Source organism: Notamacropus eugenii, chromosome X (assembly GCF_028372415.1).
Source record: "Notamacropus eugenii isolate mMacEug1 chromosome X, mMacEug1.pri_v2, whole genome shotgun sequence".
NCBI classification, from domain to species: Eukaryota; Metazoa; Chordata; class Mammalia; order Diprotodontia; family Macropodidae; genus Notamacropus; species Notamacropus eugenii.
This window is the reverse complement of record NC_092879.1, coordinates 76,389,738-76,406,550: the sequence shown is the minus strand read 5'-3', so window position 1 is coordinate 76,406,550 and position 16,813 is coordinate 76,389,738. Positions and strand designations below refer to the sequence as shown.

Here is a 16,813-nt window from a genome sequence, read left to right as displayed (position 1 = left end):
TTCAAGCAGCAAATTATTTCAGTACTTCTGTCTTCGAGGGAGATGATGGAGAAGGCCAACCTCACGTCAACCCCTGCTGAAGGAAAAGACTCTGGAAAGACATGAGAGGGACTGACAGTCTCTAGCCATGTCTCTATTCCCAGTTTGCTGCACTAGAGATTTGGGGGGAACGTCCCTTTGGGTGAGATCCAGGACTCTGTTGGTTCCCATTCCCAATGAGAAAGTTCCTTCATACTATATTGTCTGGTATGCATCTTCCTACATGTATCTTCTCTGATTTCTCTTTTGCTACTACTTTGGATAAATGGGTTTTCTTTGTTATTATTCATTGTGAAATTGGGTCAAGCTGGGGATCCTCCTTCTCCCCCAAAACTAATGAGACAAAATAGTCAGAAGTTATCTTGAACCCATTCAAATCCCCTAAACTAATAATATTTAAGGGGACAAATAGATATGCTAGCTCAGGGGTGGGACACTTGCAGCCTCAAGGCCACATGTGGCCCTCTAGGGCCTTCAGTGTGGCCCTTTGACCAAATCCAAACTTCACAGAACAAATCCCCTAAATAAAAAGATTTGTTCCATAAAACTTGGACTCAGTCAAAAGGCCACACTGAAGGACTTAGACGGCCACATGTGGCTCCTTCTTCTAGCCTGGTACCTTCCTCTCTGAGGAAGGCAGAGTAGTGGCCTCCAGCTCCAACCTCCTGCTTCCTCTCCTGGCAGGAATGGAAGTCTCCCTTGGAGTAGGGTGGGGGCAAAAAAGTCCATTATTTGTTCTCCCTTAGAGTCACACAACAACCGTTGGTACAGGTAGGACCTCCTTGAAACAGATGAGCCCTCTCCATATTCAAGTCTGTCCCTATGGTGATGTTTTCTCTGAGACCATCCATTGTGGTGGGTCTCTTTTAAGAAGTTCAGTGGATGGTCTTAGCTTTATTTTTGCCACTGTCACTTCGCACTGACTTGTTCCTTCCCCTCCCCACCTCACTCTTTTGCCCAGCCCTCCAATGCAACAAAGGACAGGCCAGCATAGTAAGTCAACAACCTGGACTCATTCTCTACTTGGAGCCACCAAGATGTAGGATCTGACTGGAGCCCTCAGATCTTTCAGTGTTGTTTAATTTATATTATTTCAGTCATTATGTAAATTGTTTCTTATGTTCTGATGAATTTGTATCAGTTCATACAAGTTATAAAATAATAGATTTCGAACTTGAAGGAAGCTCAGAGGTCAGATGGGTCAACACTTTCATTTTACAACTGAGGACTGAGGTCCGGAGAGATTAAATGATTTATCCAAGGTAGTAGGATTTGAACCCCCAAGCTTCTGACTCTTAATCCTAGTCTACTATATCTTCCCAAGTTTCTTTGTATTCATAGCTATCCTTTTGGATTGCAGAATAATCATCCATTTCATTCATTATAGAAGCAACATGGCATACTGGAAAGCATTGGAGTCAAGCATATCTATTGAGGGGCCCTGGGCAAGTCACTTAACATCTCTTCCAAATGGGGCCATGGGCTCTGAAGTCCCTTCCAGCTCTTAATCAGAGATCCAGTGTACTTCACTGAGTGCAAATATTTCCCAATCTGGGTGCCCAGTAAACATAGTTCCAAATTGTTTTCCAGAATGGCTCTGGACCAGTTCACATCTCCACCAGTAGTTTAGTGTACATGGCCTCTGTGGCCCCTCCAACATTTACTAATTTCCTTTTCCTATCATCTTTGCCAGTCTAATTGATTGTTCTTCATTCTCAAAGAGGACCAAAATGACATTACCATGATAAAGTCAAGTTTCAATGTGTCCAACTGTAGCTGATCAGACCAATATGAGCTTGGAATGCCAGTGTAATAGATGTGAAGTAAAGCTTCATAGTTGCTTTAATTTTCATTTCTCTAATTATTAGTGATTATTTTTTCATATGCTTGTTGATAACTTTGGATATCTTTTCTTTGAAAACTGCTTGTTCATACCCTTTGATCATTTATTAATTGGGGAATGGCTCTTGGGCCTATAAATGTGAATCAGTTCCTTATATATCTTGAAAATGAGATCTTTTTTCATATATAATATCATAATTTCTAAATCATCATAGACAAAATCAAAGGCACAGTGTTTGCTTTCATGGGACATTTGCCCCAGCCCACCTCCAACCCATTGTTTCCTCCCCCCCATCAAATATCCCATAACCCATTAGAGACAAAAATCCATGTAACATTTGATCATGAACTTTCCCCCTATCCTTAGATTCAAAAAAAGAAATTCTTCCTTGTTTCTCTAATTTTTTATGATGTCACCTTTTATGTTTAAGTGAGGTATATGTTTGGAACATCTTGGTATATATTGTGAAGTAAGGCTAAACTCATTTTATGCAGACTAGTTTCCATTTTCTTAGCAGTTTTTGTTCAACAGTGTTTCCCCAGTAGCTGAAGTTCCTGTGTATGTTATGAACCTGATCTGATTCACTGACAGACATCTCTCTTTCTTAACCAGTACCAAATCATTTTGATGAGTACTACTTTGTAGTAGTATAGTTTGAGATCCTGTACTGCTATTTCATCTTCTTTTCCACTTTTTTATTATTTCTCTTGAGATTCTTGATCTTTTGTTTCTCCAGCTGCATTTTTGTCATTTCTTTCTAGCTTATACACAGTAATTCTTCATTAGTTTGGTTAATATGGCACTGGGGGCAGCTAGGTGGTGCAGTGGATAGAGCACCAGTCCAGGAGTCAGGAGGACCTGAGTTCAAATCTCACCTCAGACACTTGACACTCACTAACTGTGTGACCTTGGACAAGTCACTTAACCCCAATTGCCTCATCCTGGGCCATCCCCAGTCATCCTGATGAATATCTGGTCACTGGATTCAGATGGCTCTGGAGGAGAAGTGAGGCTGGTGACCTGCACAACTCTCCCTCACTCAAAACAAAGTCAAGTGCAGGTCATGTCATCATTTCTCTGATGGCGTGGTCTCCTTTGGCAACGAAGGATGAACACATACATGAATATGGCACTGAATAAGTAAATTAAATCAGGTATTGTCCTTTTTATTATTTTGACTCAGACTGCCTGTGAACAATTAATATTTCTGCACTCATTTCAGTCTTTATTTCTGTGGAGTGTTTTGCAGTTGTATTTATATAGTTCTTGTGTATATATTTGTTCTCAAGTATTTTATATATTCTTCAGTTATTTTAAATTGAATTTTTCTTTCTCCTCCTTAAGGATTTTGTTGTTAATATACAGAAATGCCTATGATTTGTGTAGATTTATTTTATATCCTGCAATTTTTCTGGATTAATTGCCTCAATTCATTTTTTTAGTTAGCTCTCTGGTGTTTTCTAAGTAAACCATCATATTATCTTCAAAAAGTAATAATTTTGTTACTTCTTTCCCTCTGCTTAGTCCCCCAAAGTCTTTTTCTTATCTTAATGCTATAGTTAGCATTTCTAGCAGCATATAGAATAGCAGTGGTGATCATGGTCTCAAGGTTATTCCCATTATGTATCATGCCAGCTCCTTCATTCCACTGCCTTTTAATATTTTCAATAGAAATAAGGGTTGTATTTTTAAGAGCTTTTTTTTTGCATCTCTTGATATAATCATAAGATCTGTGTTGTTCTTCTTAATAATATGGTTTATTATGTTGATAGTTTTCCTGGTGGTGTTTGCTGTCCTTCACTCTCAAAGAGGACCAAAATGACATCACCATGATAAAGTGAAGTTTCAATGTGTATGACTGTGGCTGATCAAACCAATACAAGCTCGGAATGCTCTACCACAGATTGGGCACAAGATAGTCTGTGTGAATATTTGGGGTGGTACTCCAAATTTGCACATCCTACATCTCCTTTGCGCAGTCTCAATTCTGCTTTGCTCATAAAGCACAGCACCCTTTTTGATGTGGGCATGCCATGCTAAGTGGTCCTGTGCTGGTGTCTCCCATGGCACACAATCAAATCCAAAGTTTTTGAGAGAGATCTTGAGAGCGTCCTTGTATCTCTTCTTCTGACCACCATGTGATCACCTGCCCCATGCGAGTTCTTCATAAAATAATCTTTTTGGCAAGTGTACATCTTGCATTCAAATAATGTGACCAGCCTATCAGAGTTGCGCTCTCTGAAGCATAGTTTGAATGCTTGGCAGTTTAGTTCGAGGAAGGACCTCAGTGTCTGGTACTTTATCCTGCCAGGTGATCTTCAGAATCTTCCTAAGACTGTTCAAATGGAAGCGATTCAGTTTCCTGGCATGGCGCTGGTAGACTGTCCATGTTTCACAGGTATCCAACAGTGAGGTCAGCACAACAGCTCTGTAGACTTTCAGTTTGGTAGTCAGTCTAATACCTCTTCTCTCCCAAACTTTTCTTTGTAGCCTCCCAAACACTGAGCTATCTCTGGCAATGTGTGCATCAACCTCATTGTCAATGTGTACATCCTTGGAAAGTACACCACCAAGGTAAGTGAACCTGTTCCACCTAACTCTAACCTATGGATAGTTTTCCTAATACCAAACCAATCCTACATTCTTGGTATCAATCCAACCTAATCATCATGTATGATATTTTTTATATGTTGCTATAACTTTCTTGCTAATATTTTGTCTAAAATTTTTATGTAGATATTCATTAAGGATATTGGTTTATAGTTTTATCTCCCTTTGACTTTCCCTGATTTAGATGTTAACAATATTTGTATCCATGAAAGTATTTAGTAAGATCCATTTCTTCCCATTTTTGCAAATAGATTATGCAATATTAGAATTAATTGCTCCTCAAATGCTTAAAAGAATTCACCTAGTAGTAGTCACCATGTAGTCCAGAGGGGCAGGGTTTTTTTTGGGAGGGGGGAAATTCATTCCAGGATTGTCTAATTTTGATTGGGCTATTCAGATTCAATATTTCTTGTTCTGTTAAATTGGACACTGTATTTTTATAAATCTTCATCAGTTTCATTTAAGTTATTGGTTCTTTTGGCATATAGTTAAACAACATAGCTTCCAAAGCTTCCTTTATTTTTTTCTTCATTTGTTATGAATTCTCCTTTTTAATTCTTGTACTGGTAACTTGGTTTTCTTCTTTCTCTTTTTCAAATTATCTAACAATGATTTATCTATTTTTGCTGGTTTAAAAAATACAGCTCTCAATTTCCTCTATTAACTAAATGATTATTTTACTTTCTCTTTTATTAATCTATTTTTTGATTTTCCTAATCAGAGAAGAAATAGGGCTTAGACAATCCCTTATGCTGATCCATTTTTACTATGGGTGGCCTCAAGAAGGTCTGTTTTGTCTTCTTTTATTTTTCTTTTATGTTTGCCTCAAAATTGCACCAACAGGACAGTGTAGTATTGAAACTGGTAACTAATTAGTTGAGATTGGAAGAAGAAAGTGTAGTCAGAAGAGTAACAGCCTGAGAAAAAAACTCTAGGGTAGAGGACTTGGAGGTCTTGAGAATGATTATAAACAGGTTTAGGAAGGATGAAGCATTGGGAGTAGAGGAATGGTAGGAGAGTATGGTCAGATAGAAATGTCAGAGGTTTTCTAAATGGAAAAGTGGAATACTTGTGAGTGGTCGTGAGTGACAAATGCCTATTAGTGGAGAAGTAAGTTATGGAATTGAAGGAAGTTGAGGAATTTGGAAGATTAGGGGGCTTGAGAAATCCATTCACTTTGCAATTTTTTTATCGATTTATTTTTTTCAGAGTGTATGGCTAAGCCAGTATATTTTGGATGACCATGAATATCATTAAGGAGGCCCTGTGGTGTTCTTGGGCTTAACATAATCAGCACGGTATCATCCAGAGGACTTTCCCAACAATAGAATGTCCTCTTCATTTTGTAGATCCTCCAGGACTCTGGTGAATATCTTTAAGTGACCATCTTTTATTTTTTATTAAAAATGTGTTTGAAATATACCTTCTTTAGGCACTAGGAGACCTTAGGCAAAGCCATTCACTTTTGGGGGACTTGATTTCCTTTGCAGCATGCATTCTAAGATCCCAAGGATCAGGACTTAGTCCAGAGCATTATGCAGCACAGACCTGCAAGGTGCTATGGAATGAGCTCAGATCGTGGAATCAGAGAACCTCAGTTGGAGCCCCTGCTCTACCACTTAGAGCACACTTACCTTTGAGTGAGTCACTTAGCATCTTGGAACCTCAGTTTCTTCAGCCTTAAAATGGCACCAATAACTTTAGTTCTTCCTGTCCCACAGGGATTGTGAGGATTGAGTGAGATTATGTTTCTTAAGTGCTTTGTAAACTGGCAGGCATTTTATAAACTCAGCTATTATCATGAGGAAAATGTGTAGCAAGAGATGAGCATTTACATGGTGCCACAGCAGAGATCTCTTAAAGATTCTTCTTAAATAAACTCTCAAGGTAAAACATCTCACTTGTCAGCATTTTTCCCTCATGTGAAAGGATTTGTTTGTAGCTAGAGGCAATAGCTACAGATCAGTGGAAGAACTCACTAGCTATTTTGCATACTGAAAACTCACCAACAAATTGTTTCCACACTACCACTGAACTTCAAAAAATGCGAAGTACGAGGGTTAACAAACTTAACCGTTTAAAGAGTCATGAAATGGACCGTTTCCGCTTTCCATCTGGCTTTTATCAAGTTTAAAGCAGTTTCAGAAGGACTGTTACACAATCAAAACACACAATCTCCCTAGGCAGATAATTCAATTTTGGAAATGAATTACGTATGTGCCTATAAGTAAATCCATCCCTATGCAGGGAGATAGTGACTCCTGTCAATGAGATAATCAAATCCAGTGGTAGAGGTTCTCCTTGTAAACACTTTAAACTCAAGAAGGCCCCATATTTCTGTGCTATGATAAATCCAATCAGAAACATTTCAGATTTACAGAAAAACCAAGTCAGAAAAAGGGTCATTCATTTCCAGCCCTGCAAGGTCTACAAGAGATGTTAGGAATTCTGTGATTTGTTAGATCAAGCAAAAGGGCTGCCAAGTCAGTGTCTGAAAACAGCATTGACCAAAACAGGTGACAGGAAGTACTAAAATGTATTTGGAACTTACCATCCATGATTTGACATCCTGAACCTCTGACTACCTCGTTGTGAAATGGAAATAATTTCAGATTACTTTCTTTAATTATAAAGCAGAGTTTATAATAGCAAATGTAGGATAATAATGGTAAACCATGGCCTTAGAAAAGAAGCTTTGGATTTTTACATGGACCAGGTTCCATTTTGAGGATATGTCACACAATTCTTTCTTTTTCATACTTCCACCTCGAATTTTCTCTGAAAACATCATAATTAGGCTCATGTCTAGGCCTCTATAGAGAAGGCAAAATGGCCCTGAGCTCCCATGAAAGCATTGAGGCTAACAAAACATTGGCTATCGGCCAGGTCTTATCTCAACCAACAGAAATTGCAAAGAATTCATCCTGAGACCCATAAAGAGTGAAACCATCTCTTCTCTCAACAGAGAGCCCTACCTGATCAAGCAACTTTGGCCTGAAGCCCTCCAACAGTGAAAAAACATTGGGAGGGGGGGTGTCACTAGAGAATTTTTTCCTTTTCCTGGGACTTGCCCAATACTCCAAACTCAGCAGTACTAGTGAAGGGCAAGGCCTGGGTTTCTACTTCCACTTTGTGGAGGTTTGACCCAGGAACTCTCTTACTGTCTGCCCACTGCCATCTCTGCTGACACACATTTCATCTCTGGAGGGGTCTTGTAGATAAACGTGGCTTTCCCTCAAGGGAACCACATCAGAGTCACAGAAGCACAACTTTTTGTTCCTATGTAATAATAACTCCTCCATATTACAGGAGGGAGGGGAAGGAGAGGTAGGAAGAAGAGACAGATAGACAGATAGATACTGTGTACCAAGCATGGGGCACATAAGTACAAAAGAGTTTCTACTCTCAGAAGAGCTCACACTCTAATTGGGGGAGACAATATATATAAGAACTTTCAGGTACAGGTCTGATGGCAAAGTCCAGTGATCCTCAGGGTGTTGCAGAAATTAAGATAGCAACTCTGTGACATGAGGAAATTTTCAACTGACTCAGTCATGCTCCTAAGAAGCACTTAGAAGAAGTACTTCATGTTCCATGGATATGTCAATGAACCTATAATCTCACAAATATAGATACTCCTTCTCACAGTGCAGGTCATAGAAATCAATCAGCAAGGATTTATTAAGTGCCTGGGACTATGCTGGGCCCTTAAGATACAGAGACAAAAAGGAGATATTCCCTACCCTCAAGCAACTTATAATCTGTGGGGACAACAAGCAGTTAAGTAAATACAAAATATATACAAAGTATTTTCAGGTGGAACCTTCCTGAACCAGGGGGTGCATGGTAATCAGGAAAGGATGTAGATTTAGAGCTATAAGGCTTATTTGAGGAAACTGAGGCCCAGAAATTTTCAGTGACCTGCCCAAAGTCACATGGCTAGTGTCAGATGCAGGATTTGACCCCAAGTCTTCTCAGCTCTACATCCAACATATCCAATATATGCTGGACTTTGAAGGGGAATAGGGATTCTGAGAGGTGGAGAAAGTTCATCGTAGGCATGGGGGACAGGTGGGAGAAGGAACGTCATGTAGGAAGCCCTGCAAACGGGAAGGTGAAGTATGTGAAGGTGAATAATGAGCAATAAACTGAGAGAGGTAGACTGGAGCCAGATTGAGAAGGTCTTTAAGTGCCAGACTGCCAAGTTGGCTTCTTTATCCTTTTCTAAGCTTCCTCATCCTTCCATATCTTTAACCTATGACTCTGTCATTCACTCAGATCCATACTACACATTCATTGGTAAATGAAGGTTCTCTCACAACTGTTAGAACTCATTTCTCACAAGGGTTTTCTTGTACTTTCTTACTCTTTCAAATTTGGGTATTACCTTTCATTTCAGATAAACTGCCTACTGCATTAAAGAAATCGCTACCCACAAGCTACACCCAAGGAAATGAACCTTTTTATTGTACAGATTAGAGCCAGAAGGTACTTTGAAAATCATCTGACATAACACACAGGGAAGTGACTTGTTCAGGATCCTAAAGCTAGGATTCAGATTCCAGTCCACTAACCTCAGGCCTAATTTTCATTCCAGTGCACCACAGCCCTTTTCAAATGAAACTAGATGATGGGAAATATGAACATTTTAAATAAGTTCATTCTCCTTAGGTCCTAAATGATGTTTCATCAGTAACGAAGCTTTTGTCTCAGGCTCGTCTTAAAGAGTCCCAGATGCACAGTTTTTTGAAAAAGAAAAGCCAGTGGGTTCAGTTTGGTCAGATGTTGGTAAAACTGCTGAGTATTCTTGTGAATGAAGGAAATGTCCTAGAAAAAAAATGACCAACCTGAAGGCACTTTTTTTAACAAGAATGGTGAATAACTTTAGAATCAAGGGCAAAATGAGGTAATTGAGCTCCATAACCACCAAGGTTGCTTCTGGTTTTCAAATCCTGGAAATCTACGAATCTGAACAAACATCTCATCCATCAGTTGCATCCTCTGGAAGCTTAATGGAGCGATTTTATTTTTCTTGGAGAGCTTCTATTCAATTCAAATATATGCAGTGGATATGGCAAGTGAAAGAAAGTGACTAATCTCAAAAAATGCTCCTGTCATCCCAGCTCTCCTACATCATCATTTCAGCACTTTATTTTCACCCACCACTTCCAACACCAGGTAACTGATGTAGTAAACCACTGCAGACCAGGTGAAAAAAACCTTTGCACCTGGCTCTTGGGAATGAGCTTCACTGCTGGGGAGCTCACTCAGACCCCATAGTGTTCTGACTGGGATTGAAAATTACTTAAAGCTTTACTTTTTTTGTTTTGGTCAACTCGAATTTATTTTCTTTCCCCCACCCCAAATTAAAAAATAACTCATAACAAATATGCCTGGTCAAGCAAAACAAATTCTCGCATTGGCTGTATCCAAAAATATATGCCTCATTCACAAATTGGAACTAGTCATTGCATTGATCTGAATTCTTAACTCTTAAAGCTTTACTTATTCTAACTTGTCACAAACCATCTATGTAATCACCTGCCCATAAAGAAGTGAAGTATCATCGGTTATAGAGTTAATCACAATAGTTCATGTTCTTGAGTCCCATCACCTCTCTCAAGAAATGAGTGTCATGCTTCATCATCCATGCTCTAAAATCATTGCATTGATGAACTCCCAAGTCTTTCAGAATTATTTTTCTTTATGGTATAAATATTGTAATTGTTTAAACTACTTTCCTGGTTCTGATCACTTCACTCTATACCAATTCATACAGGTCTTCCCAGGTTTCTCACAAAACTTCCCTTTTATCATTTCTTTTTCATTTTGTTTCTAATTTAAGAATAAAAGAGGTCTGATTCCCAAAATTTTGATTAGCTTACTGTTTCATTTTATTGCTTGGATGTTTCTTTGGTATTAGTAAAGTTTTTTATGTTTCATTTTTTATTTTAGTATACATGTAATGGTAAAAGTGTCTGGAGAGTCACTCATCCATCAGCATAGTTTTGGTGGTTGTAGCAAGATCGTCATTGGTGCTTTTAACCACTTTGCTGTCTTGTGAAGGAACATTAGAAGGACAAGGTCAGCAACTTCTTTGGCCACTGGTAACCACAATGATGAGATGGTTGGTATGAACCATTGGTTCTGTGTTGGTTCTACTTGTCTTCCACTTATTTAGTAGGCAGGGCAGAATGTGGTCAAGGAGGTCTCTTTCAGTATTATGAAGGATAGTTGAGATTCTTGTTTACTGTTGCCTTAAGTTGTGTTCTTCTCATCATTGCTCCAAGAATTCCCATAATGCCAGCCATAATACCCATCTTGATAATAGAACAGTCTGCATCTTTGTGGCTACATTCCACTGGAAAGCTATCTAGGCCAGTCATATTGGCTTCTAGGTGGTACAGTGGTCAATAGTATCATAGATTTAGAACTGAAAGGAACCCAAGAAGTTAGTTATCCAGGCAACCTCCTAATTTCACAGATGAGGAAACTGAGGTCCAGGGAGGTTGAGTGACTTGCCCAGTGTCACACAGCTAATAAGTGTCTGGTTCAGGATCCAAATACAAGTCTTCCTGCAACATTTTGACACTGAGATTGTATTTTGAGGAGTACAGTGACCAAAAAAGCTAAAACACCAAACATATACCAAACCATGGGAAGATACATGAAATGATGCAAAGTGAAGCTGAACCAGGGAAATAATACATACAATGGCTACAACAATGTGAACTAAAAAAAACACCAACAAAACAATCAAAACTGAATTCTATGGAAATTGTGAGATGATAGTGAAATGGAAAAGCTAGGATGGAAAGAGTGGCAAGGAAAAGTAATTCCTTAGGACAGGTAAACCTAACCCTAGAACTGAACTCCCTGAAAATAAGAATAGGCTGAACAGAAAATGATTCTGAGACAAAAAGAAATGTTAAAGCAAAATTAAAAGTCTGGGAAAAAACCAAAAATATAAATGTTATCAAAATTAACTGACTTGGAAAATGACAAGGAGAGATGATCTAACAATCATTGTACTGTGTGAAAATCACAACAACAGCAAAAGAAGTTTGAGTCCCATGTTTCAAGAAATCATAAATTAAAATTGATCAGAACTCTTAGAACCAGGGATCAATGTAAAAAATGGGAATAACATACCAGTTGCCTCCTGAAATGGACCCCAAAATGAAAATTTCCAGGAACATCAAAGCTATAATTCTAAACTTCCAGGTTGAAGAAAAGATACTGCAAACAACCAAAAAGCAAGGGTTCAAGTACCAAGGAGCCATAATCAAGATCAGACAAGGTTTGGCAGTTAGCAATATAAAACAGAAAAGTTCATAGAACGTAATACTCCTCAAGGCAAAATATAAAAGCTAAGAGTCAAGAAGACTGTTTTGGGAGGGAAAATTGAAAATAAAATAGAGAATTTCTAAGCATTCTGGTTGAAAAGTCCAGATCCAAGTAAACATTTTGAAATGAAAATGTGGGAAACAAGAGAAACAGGGAAGTATATAATCAATGGGAAGGAATTATGTGAGGATGAATTGTTTACCTTTAATGAGGGCAAATAAACAAGTGTCCTCTTAGAATTGTAAGTCCTTTAAAGGTCTCAGAGAAAGTTTTAAAAGACAGGCAGAGGTCTTAGGGGATTTTTGTAAGGAAATCAGAAGAATAGGATACTATACTGGGGAAGGAAGAAAGAAGAAAGGGAGAGAATTCATTATTTCACATGAAATGAAATACACGTTTATTTGAACCAAAGGCTGAATGAGAGAATACATGCAACAGGAAAATAGACAGGGACAGAGAAAGGACTGTGCTAAGAGAGGTGCTAAGGATAGCCAGAGGTGTATAATAAATAAACAAATAGAATAAGGAAACTGTCTCTGGAGAGAAAGGGAGAGGAAGAAAGAAAACAAACCTGTGATGTGGGGCAAGGCAAGGGAAAGAGAAGAGGGACAATGAAGTGGAAAAAGATCCCATCATTTGTAGATCACAAGTATTAGGTAAACTTTGCCTACTCTCTGTCAAGTAGGAAGATGGGGTTAAAAAGAAGAAAACTACAAGAGGACAAGATGGAGACAGATATACAATTAACAGTCATAACTGTGAATGTTAATGGAATGAACTCGCTCATAAAATGGAAAAGGATAGCAGAATTGATAAGAGTACTGGGCCTGGATTCAGAAGACCTGAGTTCAGTCTTGGCCTTAGACGTATACTAGTTGTTTTACCCTAACGGTCACTTGTTTTGCTTCAGTTTCCTCATCTGTAAAACAGGGATAATGATGTTGTGAGGATCAAATGAGATAATAATTGTAAATCACTTAGCACATAAAAAGTGCTATATAATTGTTATCATTTCTCCTTAAGCCACTCTGTAGTTTTTCCATTGTTTATACTACGTAGAGATTTCCATGGATTATTTTTCTTGGTAGCTGTCTGATGTATAAACAAATTGTTAGTGTCATTTTGACTGATATTCATTTCTGATGCTAAACCACTTGATGGTGCCAAGGACTTTGGTGGCAAAAGCTTTCTTTTCTGAGTCTTCATGGATATAGGTGTGTCCTGGGCAGCCGTCTCCTCCAGGGCCTGTATGCGTTTAACACATGTTTATTGATTCATTTACTGATCGATAGTCTCTAATTAGTTTTTAATTTTTCTTGACAAGGTCTTTATTGAATGTAATTATATTTCATTATAGTAATTAGAGGATGGGTTTAGTAAAGTTATGCTTTTCTGTATTTGTTTGTGAGGTTTTTATTTGCCTATATATTGTCAGTTTATATGAAGATCCCATGCACAGCTGAAAGGTGTTAACTTTTTTCTGCTCCCATTCAGTAATCACCAGAGTTGTATCATATTTAACTTTTCTCAAGTTCTATTCAGGTCCTTGTCTCCTCTCCTGTTCATCTTTTTGGTTAAATTTGTCTAGGTTTGAAAGGGAGTACATTGAGGTCCTTGACTGTTTTAGTTTTGTGGTCTGTTTTTTATTGCAGTTGGATGAATATTTTTCCTTTAAGTATTTAGATACCATGTTTTTGATGCAAATATTATATTAAGTATTAACATTGATATATTATCTATAGTGAATTTAAGTTTAATATTTTTCTGTTTATCTATTTTTATCATAGTCTACTCTGAATTCACATTTGCTACCCTTGCTTTTTTGAGTTTGCCTGAAGCATAATAGATTCCATTCCAGTCTGCATGAATCTTTGTTTTAAATGTTCTCATAAACATATTTTTGGATTCTGCTTTCTTATAAATGGAGCTTTTTAAAAAGTCACTGTCCCCCTCAAAATACAATCTCTGTGTCAAAGGGTAGGGACATTCTAGTTACTTTATTCACATAATCCCAAATTGCTTTCCAGGATAGACCAATATTTAGCTCCACCAGCAGTATTTTGTGTGCAAGTCTTTCCACAGCTCCTCCAACACTGGCTATTCCTATCTTTTGCACCTATGCCGTTTTACCAGAACAGAGCTGTTTTGATTTGAATTTGTCTTGTTATTTGTGATTTTGAGCAATGAAAGACAATGTGGTATAATAGGTAGAATATTGGACTTAAGAGTCACATCAATAAGTATTAAGTAATTACTATGTTTGAAGCACCATGTTGAGCATACAAAGACAGGCAAAGCAATTTCTGCCTTCAAAGATCTCACATTCTTAAAGAGTGGGGAGGTGTTGCAGGAAGACTAGTGTTTGGATCCTGAACCAGACACTTATTAGCTATGTGACTCTGGGCAAGTCACTTAACCTCTCTGGACCTCAGTTTCCTTATCTGTGAAATTAGAAGATTGCCTGGATAAGTACTTGAGTTCCTTTCAGTTCTAAATCTATGATACTCTGATCCTCCATATGGTTGTTACAGGATTTGTAATTCTTCTCTTGAGAACTCTTTGATTTTAGCTTTTGACCACTTATCTATTGGGGAATGGTTTTTAGTCTTAAATATTTCTGTTAGGTCCTATATACCTTAGGTATCAGACCCTTGCCAGGATTATTTGATACAAAGATGTTTCCCCAGTCAACTACTTTCCTTCGTATCCTAATTTATTAATTTTGTTCTTGCAAAAGTATTTCAATTTCATATAATCAAAAGTTCCTATTTTGTCTTTCCTTATTGCTTCTCACCCTTGTTTGTTTAATAATTCACCTCCTAGCCACAGCTGGAAACCGTATTTGATCTATTCTTCTTTCTTATGGTATAATCTCTAATCATTGAGTTATATATTTTGAATCAAATGTGTTGTAAAATGTTTTAGATCTAATTTCTGCCAGACTACTTTCCATTTTCCTTAGCAGTTTTTGTCAAATAAGAAATTTCCCCTCAGGTAATTCATGTTTTGGAGTTTATAAAACACTTGGTTATTTCACTATGTCTGATTCTTCCTTGTCTAATCTTTTCCACTGATTTGCTTTTTTAAAACTAATACCACATCGTTTTATAGGATAGAAGTGCTATCCCACCTACATTCCAGCTTTAAAAATTTGTTCCCTTGGATATTCTAGATGTTTTGTTCCTAAAGATCTGGATTTGTCTCCTGATTTGGTTATTTCATATTATAATTTGTGGATATGTAATATGTGGAGTTCCACTCCCTATCCACCTCAACTAACAAGATCTTTCTACAACTGATATCTTTATTGGATGAGAATACCTCTTTGTGTTGCAGAATCAGTCAGTAGGCAAGATGTGTAAACAAGATTGGCTATACCCTGAGATACAGAAGGGAAAAGGCTTGATTGGGTAGACATACCTCTAGAAGCTTTCAATAGAGGAATGTAATCAGTTTTCCAGTCCAGAGGAGTTCAGGCTCCTCCAGCACTGACCATGTTATTGGAGAGGTCAGACCAGTAGAAGACAGTGTGCATCCAGAGAAGTTGTCATATATAGATAGAACTTCAAGGAGTTCAGCCTTTTGCACCAAAGAAATGTCAGTTATGGACTCAAGAAAGGACTTGCAATAGAAGTTGTGAGTTTACACTTCAGTCATGTGTTCCTTGCACATGTGCTTTGCTTCTATTACATCCTAAATTTAAGCTTACTTTTTCCCTAGCTACTGGACCCAGATGGCTCTGGAGGAGTGAGTAAGGTTGGTGACTTTGTCCAGCCCTGCCTCACTTAAATCCAGTTCACTTCCTAGTCATGACATCTTCTTCCTGATGTCATGGTCCTCTTTGAGAACAAAGTACAAAAAAAGAAAAACACATTCATGGGAGGGTATACTCTAGGTTTGGGGGAGGGAGAGGTTCTTATGCTGTCTTAGTCAATATAATCTTTTCTAAAGAAGTATCTTGCTGGTTGATATTTAATGGGAAATATACCAGTAGAAACTTTTGAGCCAGCCCCTTAGGGTTATCCCTAGAGCCCCAAAGGAAGAATTAGTTAGCCACACTCTGGGAAACTGGTTCATCAATATGAGTAGGAGTTGGAGAAGTAGCCTTGCAGGGGGTGTTACAATATTTTTATAAATAAATTGCTATTTCTTAAATTCTCAGTTTTACTGGCATCAAACTATATAAGTAAGAGCTTGTGATTTTATGAGTTTTTCCTTTGTTAATTCCATATTCCTCCCTTTTCAGTTAGGTTGGCTAAAGCTTTATTGATTTTGTTATTTTTTTTTAAAAGAGCCAACTTTTAGTTTTATCAGTTCTATGGTGTTGTTCCCCTGGGCCATTGCCAGTTGGTCTTGACTTTTGTCTTGCCACTGAACTCTGATGACTCTGGAGGAATGAGGCTGATGATTTTGCCCAGCCCTGCCTCACTTAAATCCAATTCACTTGCAAATCAAGACACCACTATTGTGATGTCATTGGTCCTCTTCAAGAACAAAGGACAGACAGCAATTTGTGAGTAATAGTCGCTCTCTGGGGACCCAACCTGCCAGTTCAAGTTGGGTAATGCTGCTATTCCTCCTTCTCCTAGTGTGCCAACTTCCCCCCCAAGACTAAACTCATCATGAAGTTGTCATTGCCCATTACACCCAAGACCCCCCTTCCTAAAATGGGAAAACTCAATCCCTACCTTCTATTGCCTCTCCCATTCTCTAGTAGCTTCCTTTCCTTCTTTTATTGTTTAACCCATGAACTTGGCATGAATTACATCACCTATTCTTCCTTCCCTCACCTCTTCTGTACTAACATCTGTATCCTCCCACTTGGAAATATCATCTCACAAAATGCCTTGGTTCACCTATATTAGTATGTGATGCTTCAGCTCGGCTCCTATACCATCAATCCTCCTGTTTCTTCTTACATCTTTATTGTCCTGTATCCTATCTTATTCACTGACTATCCCTCTTAGTTCTTTT

The 16,813-nt window shown here is 38.1% G+C and overlaps 1 long non-coding RNA gene across 1 annotated transcript in view; it reads left to right on the top strand.

The window, feature by feature from the left end:
• The window catches only part of LOC140516025 (uncharacterized), a 76,935-nt gene that overhangs the window by 52,782 nt on the left and 7,340 nt on the right, over window positions 1–16,813 (top strand). The window contains exon 3 of the long non-coding RNA XR_011971246.1: window positions 4,373–4,456. This is a non-coding gene — a long non-coding RNA (uncharacterized lncRNA). The remainder of the gene's footprint in view (window positions 1–4,372; window positions 4,457–16,813) is intronic.